This window comes from Triticum dicoccoides, chromosome 1B (genome assembly GCF_002162155.2).
Source record: "Triticum dicoccoides isolate Atlit2015 ecotype Zavitan chromosome 1B, WEW_v2.0, whole genome shotgun sequence".
Taxonomy (NCBI): Eukaryota; Viridiplantae; Streptophyta; class Magnoliopsida; order Poales; family Poaceae; genus Triticum; species Triticum dicoccoides.
Genome location: NC_041381.1, coordinates 602,757,472 through 602,768,368, shown reverse-complemented (window position 1 = coordinate 602,768,368; position 10,897 = coordinate 602,757,472).

Sequence of the window (10,897 nt, the reverse complement as noted above, 5' to 3'; positions counted from 1 at the left end):
CAAGTAAATGAGTCGTCAAATCACGAAAGACCACCTTTCCCGCCGAGTACATCAGTGAAGCACAGTGGCTAGCTAGTTGGGCTAGTTCGACCGATTAGCTAGGCCGCCGCCACATTTGTTTTTTCACCCCTTTCTTGTCTACTTGCCGGCAGGTAAATTTAAATATCCACCGCGGCGTTGCTCTCGTGTTTGGGTGCGGCAGGATTTTAAATTTTTTGATTGACGGGAGCAGGCGCGGCAGGATTTTTAATTTTTTGATTGACGGGAGCAGGCGTGGTAGCAATTAGTCACAATGACTCCGCCTGTAAAAACCCACTGCTCCCTGATGTGAGAAGCCATCGACTGGTGTTTTACCGTGGTGAAAACCAAAAGATTCCCCGCTCCTCGGCTGGCTCCCTCCGCCTTCCCGTAGATTGCATTTCCTTTCAGCCGTTTCGCCCCGTTTGCTTCTCTCCCCATTGCTTCTACCTGGTGCCATGGCGGCGCAGCAGATCATGGAGTCCGAGGTGAGGCGCCTGACACAGGAGCTCCATGCCAAGGATGCGGAGCTCAGGGCCAAGGACGTGGAGCTCCGTGAGCTCAAGGAGGAGAGGAGTGCCATGCTCCTCCGTTATGTGCGGGAGTTCACGGAGCTTCAAAAGTGGTAGGCGTCCACCACAAAGATGCTCGAGGCATCATCGGCGTTGTTGCAGGAAGCGGGAGATATGATAGGCTGTCAGGGGAGCCAGCTGGAGCGCGAGCAGGCCGATCGTGACGAGGTCCAGGATCGCCTCTGCCACTTGGTGAACCAAGTTGCCACGCACGTGTTGTGGCTGTGCGATGCCTACCGTCGTGCTAGCGCGACGATGCCGGCCGTCGGGCTAAACCCGTTCGACCACCCGGTCGACTTAAACGAGCTGCAGCTTCATGACCTGGTCTCCTTCTTCACCTATATCTCCGAGGAGCTAAGCCGTCTCCGCGCGATGGTGGGGGTTGAGCTGCACAAGGAGGGGTTGCGCGCTGCCGTTGCCGTTGCCGGGCGAATCCTTTCAGGGCTCCGTCATCGGAATCCATTTGTGCCATTGGACGCCGTCTTTGATGAGCTGGCTCCCATCAACCGGGAGCGGGCTCTATGGGCGGTTGCACCCTGCATCACCAACGTCGTGCACCTCGAGAAGCAGAGGTACTTCGGTGGTGTTTAGGCGCTCTCTGCATGGGCATGTCCATGTCTTGGCGCAACATGACCATTGGATCAAACTCAGACGGTGCAGATCCGCCACTGTAGCACAAAGCGTGTGGGTGTGTTTGGTTGCATTCTCATCTCAATATAGTTGTTTCCTCTTCGTGTATTTTTGTCAACCTACTAGTGTGGACTCATGCACCCTTCATGCACTCTGCCAAACACCCAAAAGTGGGTCGAGAAGGGAACTTTTTCTCCCATCCCGTGCACCCTTCATACACCCTGTCTAACACTATAGGATGTGCTTCATATGGTTCATGTTTCGTGGAGTACTGTAGCACCGTACTCTCCGTGCGTTGTGGACCTAGTTCTGTTAACATTGATCTCACCGTTCATTCTCGACCAGACAGTCGAAAAAGCGGTACTATGTTACATATAGGAGTAGTTAACATGCGCACAACACAGCAACAAGATTGTGTAGTACTGACGTATGAACCACTGCACGTGCCTAGTAGTAGGAGCATTGTGTATGTTCAAGTGGTTGCCGTGTTTCCCACTCCTCCATCATAAGAGTGGAAACGCTTGTTGTAATCATTTTTTTCTTCAGAATGAAAAACAGTGGACACGCTCTACCATGCAGATCCTCCTCCAGCCATGCACTAAACTACTCACTTTCGCCGACGTGTGGGACAGCCAGCACCTGGGTCCACAAGCCATGCACTAAATTACTCCGTAGTAGAGTGACAGTACACTACCCCGATCGAACCGCCGCAGTAATGCCCAATGAGCCATCAAATCACAAAGCCCCCTCCTTTCCAGCAGTAAGTGGACGGACGAAGCAACCATCATTTCACTCTTCTCTCTCAGCTTCCTCTCTTGAAGAAAACCCCCACTCGCTTCGCTTCTCCCTCATCTCGTTCCTCCTTTCACTCTTCTCTCTCAGCTTTCTCTCTTGGATGGATGCCGGAGCACCGGCCGACGTGATGTCTATGGCTCTGGCCAAAACTGTCGAGGCTCATGGTACAAAGAAGCGCAAGCACCCCGCCGAGACTACCGCAGACAAGCTCAAAGCCATCGCCCTGTCCAAGCCCCCCTCTCCGGGATCCCTCATTAAGCAAGTCCAGGTAATGTCTCTTGTTGTCGATCTTGTTCTCGATCTTGATCGTGTTTTTTCATCTAACACGCAGTACTAGTACTGGTACTACAACTTTCTGGGTGATCTTTCATGTGATTTTAGTGTGCCAAATGACGGTTCTAAATTCCTCTTTTGACCAAAACATGCGAGAGGTTGACACTGATTTCTTATAGATTACTTTCAACTACTCCCTCTGTCCCAAATTTCTTGTCTTAGATTTTTCTAGATACAGATGTATCTAATACTAAAATGTGACTTGATACATCCTTATCTAGACAAATCTAAGACAAGAATTTTGGGACGGAGGGAGTACTTTATGAACATCAATGCTACCTTTTAAGAGGGTATATTTGCCTCAGTAACTTGTGTTATGGATATTGCATGTAATCCCTCTGCTCTCATGCCTTTGAAGACATGTTCTAGTGTCTTTGTTCACTCATTTCTGTGCGTATATGTAGTCATATATGGAGTATAGTATCGAAAATCATCTTATTTCTGAACGGAGGTAGTAATGAAATATGGTTTCTATTTGAATTAGAACCAGGTCCGCGGTGGAGATGAAGTTCTCACAGTCATGCCGTGTGAACTGGAAGCCCTGATGATGAGTTCTACTGCTGAACTATCCAGCTGATGTGTCCTTGTCGCCACGTGTCCTGAACTAGTGTTTTCCCGTAGCATTGTTGTCAGGCGTGTTCTCGAGGCTGTACTTGACCACAACAATTTCCTGGTTGTGCCTTCGATTACGAAGGTTGTGGTTCTTGTAAAGCTTCCCAACAAATCTGATGTGGCATGTCTTCATCATCATGTTTATGAGTGGAAAGACCACTCTGTTAGGTTCTCCAAGGTTGACAAGATGGTGATGGTGCATGTAGACATCTCACATGAAGTCCATGGCCTAGTCAGTTATGCGGGGTTCATCTCGTAGGTCGGTGGCAAGAAATAGTCTGCAGAGTTTAGTTAGTGCAACTTTGCTTGTCTGTAGTAAGTACTATTGTTCAGTACTTGGTTTGTGTTTGTGAAGCCTGTATTGTTTATTAGTACTGCTGCTTTTGGTGTGTGGTCAGACCTGAGAACGGTCTATGTTAATGTCTGTCCACTCAATTCAGTCTATACATTTTGTAGTATCCAGATCATATTTTTTGTGAGGACGGTTTATCAATTATGGTTACACTCCAATATCCGTATGCATTGCAGGGTTTATCGCACCCACCAGGATTTCCAGTCCCATGGATGTTCGGTCCATATGATTTGTCACGATCTTTGGACTGTCCTGCTTGTGGGAGTAGGCAGGGCCCCTGCATGCCACGCGTAGTTGGACGATCAATCTTCTGTTTAGTACTTCAACATAGTGATTTCCTGGTAAGGATTCACTCGTGTCACATCAAGTAAATCTTATTGATTTACTGTCTAAATCTTATTGATTTAATGTCATGTTTTCTTTCTTTTCCTGCAATTTTACGATGCAGGTTTTGCCATGTGACATTCATCACAGAATAAACCGTTTGGTTTGCTCTACGATGGCTATTTTTGCAGGTTTCACTTCTTATGTCGTGTCAGTAACAAAGGCACTGTCCATCACTTATATTACTGGAAAAAATTGGATCAGTCTATTGTCTGAGTACAAGCTGAATCCCTATGATGAACTTCAGTTTGGTTTAACAAAAACGCCACAATTAGTCCTTCTCGCGTTTAAAAGAAATGAAGAAAAAAACTGGATCACGGTCACGGATCCTAGTCAAGTTAGAAAGCTGATCATAGCAGACCAGACACGATCACCACTGTCTCGCCAGATCGAGCACTGGCAATTGCTCTAGCACTGACGGCGGTAGCAGCTCAGTATGATCCAGCTGAGGATTGGGCACCGACCGTGTCAGCGGATCAGTCTGATCTACCGGAGGATCGGGCATCGACACCGGCACCAGCTCCATAAGGAGCACCATCTCCGGCAGCAGCGGCGGCTTCGGCACCTGCACCAACACTTGCACTTGCATTTGGTCCGGCCCGTGCAGTTGCACCGGCAACAGACTGGGCTGTAGTTCGCAATTCATATACCAAGGTCCTTACAAAAACCGACATGTCCACCATCTTAGTAAGCATTGGCCGCCCAAGTGCTTCGTTCTTTTTTCTTTCCATGTTGTTTCACATGATTCACTGTGTTGATCTAACTGTTTGGGTATGTCTTCTTGTTTTCAAACAGAGAATTCTTAGAGCAATGAGGGAGTCGTTCAACAATCCGGGCGACCACGGCCAAGTTTCCCTTACCATGCGCAGCCTTGGTGTGAATGAACCTGCTCAATATACTGTAAGTACAAAGGATGGTCGCATGATGATTGATGCTAAAGGATGGTCAAGGTTCAAATCTAAATCATATCTGCGGTAGGGGATGATGTCAAAATCGAACTTTCTTGGCAAGGAGAGCTGGTCCAAATCAACTTTGAAATTCTTCAGTAGCAGCACACAACTGCCGAACTGATCTATCCTCCGAGAGATTTTTATGTAATAATCTGGCATGGTGAAACAAGTGTCCTGTGTGTATAAGTAGTATGACAGTATTATTTATCACATGGTATATTGTTGATAGAATTGCAACTCTGATTGCTGGTTAGGAACTGTCGTTCGATTTCATTCCAACAGTTGTCGTGCTTTATTCAATTTTGTGTATTCGCCTTGCAACAGCATCTAAAACCAGCGTAGTACCGATTGCTTGAAATATGAAAAGCGCTGAGGTAGAACACATGGGCCCCCAAACATGCAGGGTCGGCCTGCGGCCCAAAGTCCAGAACCGTGAGCCTATCTGAGTATTATATTCTCAGCTGAACCCCCATAAAAAAAAGTTGAACCTCCATATTGCCCGTGCGTTGCAGAGGGAGTATATTTCTCGGCAAGGTGAGCCTGTGATATAAAAAATTTGTATATTTCTTTACAGAGGGAGTATCTCTCTGTCAAAATATATATTTATGGGTAACTAGTTACTCCTGTCTTTCTACTTCCTTTCGCTGATATGTGGGGCAACCGGCAACGGGGTCCAAATGCCATATGCACAAATTAGAGTGCACAACTTCACGGTAGACACACCCGGTCGTAGCGCCGTGGTAATGCCCAATGAGCCATCAAATCACAACCCCCCCTTTCCAGCTTTAGCAGTAAGCTGGACGAACGAAGCGGCAATATTTCACTGGGCCTGAATCCCCTTCTCCCTCGTCTGCTTGTTCAGAGAAAACCCCCGCTCGGAGATTGCATAGGGTTTTCTCATGGAGAACCAGGTACGAATTCTTCATCCATCCCCGATAAATCCAAGTCCCTTGGTCGCAGGTAATCCTAGGATGGCAGCCGCCGCCGTTGATGCATTTTTCTTCGTACTGAATCTAGTGTGTTTCAGTTGCAGTGCCCAAAGTGCGAGTACCCAACAGATTTCTGCACCTTCGGTGACATACCACACTTGTTCCTTCTCATCCTACCATAGCATTTTGAAACGCGCACAGTATGTTCCTAGAATCCTCTTCTCCATCCGGGAGGGTGGGATTTTTTGAACATGCTGTGTTCTCATATTATTTTTCCTATAGTGTATTATTTGCTCTGCCAGAACACATGTACTCAAGATGCTCGGCCTTGCCATAACTGAATACACTAGTTTAATGGTCACAGTGAAGACAATCCATGGATATTACTTTCGAGTTGGGTTCATGAACCAAGAAGATCGCTGCTTTTTTTATGGCCGAACTTGGATAAACTTTCTCAAGTGTTACGGACTGAAAGTCTGCGCACGAATGTTGATGGAAATAGCAGAACCTGGTCTCATCTTCACTGCGATCTTCCACCCCGACATCGTTCCAATTGTTCATCCATGTTAGTTTTATATCTGGCGCTTGCTTGTTGCCTCGATTACTTCTTAATCCACCTATTCTGTCTAACTAATCACAATTTAACTTTAGAAGTAGCAACGAATCTCTCACGAAGATGATACTTCTAACTAATATTTTCTTATAATTGGTGGCATGTGTAGGTTTTTTCAGAGTTAAGCAGGCTGCTCGTTTGTTATTCTGTAGTAACTCGGCTGTTACTGATGGCACTGAAGTTGACTGGGACGACATCCACATGTTCCTACACTTTATTGATCGTCTTGAGGTCCTTGTGGGGCGTTTCAATGGTGGAAGGCCACGTGGGATATGTGTGCCACTGCTGCACTCGTTGGACAGGTCCAACTATGTCGAGAAACTTATGATATGAGTTGTTTTCTGTTATATATGTTGTTCATAAACTATTGCTTATACACAGTTTTACAGTTGTGATCTTCTTGAAACAGGAACTGCCGAGTTCTATTGTTCCTATACAGATGCCTGACCATGGTCGGGTCAGACTTGTGCTTGGTCACAACATGATGTTTATGTCGACCTACTCAATTCCCCTTGGAGGAGAAAAGATACTTATTCGTGGGTGGTCTCAGATAATGAAGGCCCGTCCATCTTGGAGAATAGGACAGAAGATTATGTTCATGCTTTTCCATGGTTCTAAAGCGAATATCCTGTTTATTGACCACGTTGCGAGATGAAGCCGCTTTTAGAAGGTTGTGGATGCGCGGGGTGGCGCCTGGGCCTTGTCCTGGGGCTTGGCGGCCTAACCCTTGGTTAACTTTAGCTGTAGGCAAAGTAGCACTGTTCGAGGCATGCTTTGTACGGTTGAACCTGTATAAGTACTCATACTGCTTTCAGCTTTGGTTGTTAAGTGCCCCTGCTGGTTTCAGTTAAGGTTGTTAAGTACTCCTGCTGCTTTTACAGTCTGTCATGTTTCTTCAGTCCTGTCTTCCTCCAGCCGCCAAAACCAAACCAGCACCGGCAGGGCCGCCTGCTTCCGCCTCCCATGGGTCGCTGCGCCCCAGCGCACGCATCGCCGCCCCACCGTCTCCTAAATTGTTAACGCCGACGTCCTCCGAGCCCTTTGGTGCGCTCGCCGCGGCGCCGCCCTCTCGCGTTGTCAACATGGTCAACAAACAATAGGAATCGACAGAAGTACATGGAGAGGATGACAGTAGGGGCCCACCATGTCAGCGTATGGAAAAATAAAATGCTTCCTCCTAGTGTTTTCCTGACATCTGGGACCCACGACATTGTGAGCGTATATAGTCAATAGACAAGAGAACAGCACAAGATTGGCTGACACCTGGGACGTAGCTACTCGAGTAGTATTTTTTTGTTTGGTATTGTTGAGACGGAGCAGGGTTTGAACTGGGTTGTGGCCCATCTAGCCCAGGCTTATATTTTATGTTCACCATGTGACCAGCCCAGCTATTTTTTCTTTGTGCAAATGAGCCCAGTTTATTTTTTTGAAGAATACCCAATCCAGGCCTACTTATTTTTCTATGCCTTGAAAGTAATATGAAATGGGTTGTAAATATAAAAATAGATGACAAATTGGCAATTACTTTATAATTTCTGATTTTTTTCACATTTTCAGATTCCTATTTCACTGGGCATTAACCTAATTCAAATATATCTTCAAAGTACTTTAAATCTGGCTCGACATTTCAGTATTAAAAATAGTTTGGAACCCACAAAAATATGTGAAATTGGCCCTGGCCAACCAAAAAAAATGACTGCAATAAATTGCATAAGAAGTTGCCATGAGCTATATATAAATTATTAAAAAAAGAGGGAGTGGTCTGACTTGTGGGCCTGTTTAGTTGACGCGTATGCAAGATTTTTTCAGTTATAATATACTACGTCAACAAACGATTCTAGCATACGTAACCATTGGATGTCAATCCAACGACCGTCGTGTTTCTTCAATCTCTAAGCTTCTTTCTCCAGCCGCCAAAGCAGCGCCGGCAGGACCGCCTGCTCCCTCCTCCCGTGCCCGGCTGTGCTGCCGCGCAGGCCTCAGCACCCCCTACTACTACCACCGCTGGCCAGGGCATCCCTCTACTCACCCACACCCCATGTTATTCTGCGGCGACGACAGCCTCATACCGCAGCCAAACCGGTGAACTCTCGTACTCCTCTCCGCGCGGGCTTCCACTGCCGCGTCTTCCCCGGCTCCGTGTCGTCCCCTTCCTAGGCCTCGCTGTCGCCACCGCTGTGGTGCTCTCGGCACGGTGTGGTCAATGTGCTCATCGACCGACTTCCATCGGAAGAGTACTATACGTGGAGAGGCTGACAGCTGGGTCCATGATAGCCGCAAGGAAGTGCCTCCTTATTACGCAGAAAATAATTATTCCTCCACCTGACATCTGGGAACCACTGGACGGGCCACCAGTATTTTGCAAAAAAACGTTTCTCCCTGACTGCCGGGACCAACAAGTCGGCCACCATATTTCGTGAAAAAAACGTTCCCCCCGCTGTTAGCTCGGACCCACCGGAAGTGCCTCCTTATGACGCACAAAAAATGAATACCCCCTGCTAGCTGGGACCAACCTTGGTGGGAGGCTGACTTGTGGGCCTACTAAGTTGACTAGGACGGAGGCCTTTGTCAACTTTAGTCAATATATGAACGATTCTAGCTCCAGTGACCATACGATGTCCATCCAACGGCCGTAGTGCTTCTTCAACTTCTGGTCTTCTTGCTCCAGCCGCCCAAAGCAGCGCCGGTCGTGCCGCCTGCTCCTGCCGCCCATGGTCGGCTGTGATGCTGCGGAGGCCTCACCGCCCCCTACTACTCCCACCGCTGCCAGGCCATCCCTCTATGCACCCACACCCCCTGTTATTCTACGGCAACGGTAGCCTCACACCACAGCCGAACGAGTGAACCCTCGTACTCCTCTATGCGTGGGCATCCACTGCCGCGTCTTCCCCGGCTCCGCGTCGTCCCGTTCCTAGGACTCGCCATCGTCCACTGCCCTGGTACTCTCGGCGCGGCATGGTCAACGTGTTCAAGGAATGGCTTCCATCGGACGTGGACTGTACGTGGAGAGGCTGACAGCTGGGTCCACGGCCGCAGCAAGGAAGTGCCTCCTTATTACGCGCAAAATAATTATTCCTCCACCTGACAGCGGGGACCCACCAGACGGGCCATCGTATTTCGCGAAAAAACGTTTCCCCCTGTCTGCTGGGACCCACCAGCTACATATTCGCACGCAAGGAAGTGCGTCAGGGCAAAAAACAAAACGATTCGCCCCCTGATTGCTGGGACCCACCAGCTACATCTTCGCAGGCAAGGAAGTGCCTGACAGTCGGGACCCACCTGGTCGAAGCGTATGTACCGTTGTCATTCTGGTCGCGAACGTGTACGTACATACTGGTCGATGTAGAGGCGCGCACATGTCGTAGTAGAGGCGCGCACGTAGCATGTACACGTACGTACAGCGGCAAGGGTGCAAGAAAGAAAATACAGTCACGTACGTACATATGGGCAGGGTCTCGAACGCCTACTCGTGCATACGTACATGGCTGGGCGGAAGGGAGAAACAGCATCGTCGTCGTGTTCATGGGGAGGAAACGAAATGCGTAGTGTTCATCGGGAGGCAACGGAACGCGTGGGAGCCAACCGGCTGGGTCGGAACGGAATGCGTGGTCGTGTTCATCAGGAGGGCTTGCACGGAACAGGCGATGGAAATGAGGCCTGGTGTACCGCACAACGGGGGAAACAGCCTTGTGTTCGACCGGCCACGTTCGAAACGGGGTCCTGTTGATCGAGAGGGGGCTGGCGTACCGCAAAACGGAGGAAACGGACCTCCTACGGTCGAAACGGGGGTCCTGTTGATCGGGAGGGGTGTGGCGTACCACAAAACGGAGGAAACAGACCTCCTACAGTCGAAACGGGGGTCCTGTTGATCGGGAGGGGTGTGGCGTACCGCAAAATGGACGAAATGGACCTCCTACAGTCGAAACGGGGTCCTGTTGATCGGGAGGGGTGTGGCGTACCGCAAAACGGACGAAACAGACTTGTGTTGGAGCGCTACGGTCGAAACGGGGGTCCTGTTCATCGGGAGGGGTGTGGCGTACCGCAAAACGGGACTCCACGGGATACTGTTCATCTCCACCGTCGACCTCCTCCAGCCTCCATGGGCTACCGTCGACCTCCTCTAGCCTCCAAGGGCTCCTGTTCATCCAGCCTCCACCGCGCGCTACTCCACCAGCTACGGTTCAACCACCCCTCCACGGGCACCCCTCCACCGTCTACTGTTCATCCAGCCCTCCACACCACGGGGTCCTGTTCAACCACCCCTCCATGGCCACCCCTCCACCGTCTACTGTTCATCCAGCCCTCCACACCACGGGTTCCTGTTCATCCAGAGGCAACGCCACCGCTCACTGTTCATCCAACGCCCCCTCCCGCAACGCTCACTATTCATCCCAGAGGCAGCATCGATCGGCTTCAGTTAGCAGCAGTAGCGAAGGAATCGCTCCATTGGGTTCAGTTAACAGCCATCGATCGATCGCTCGGGTTCAGTAACGCGTAGCCTGCAGTGCAATCGCTCGGGTTCAGTTAGAGCCCAACGCCTCGCTCGGCTTCAGTTAGAGCCAACGCCTCGCACACACACGCGTACGTACGAGAGAAACGCGCATCGCTCCGCCCCCGACCTCCCACCGTAACCGGCAACTCCCCAAAATTTTCCTCCCCCTCGCTTCTACCATGGTTTTTTTCCATCATGGACGGCCCAAAGAATGTCA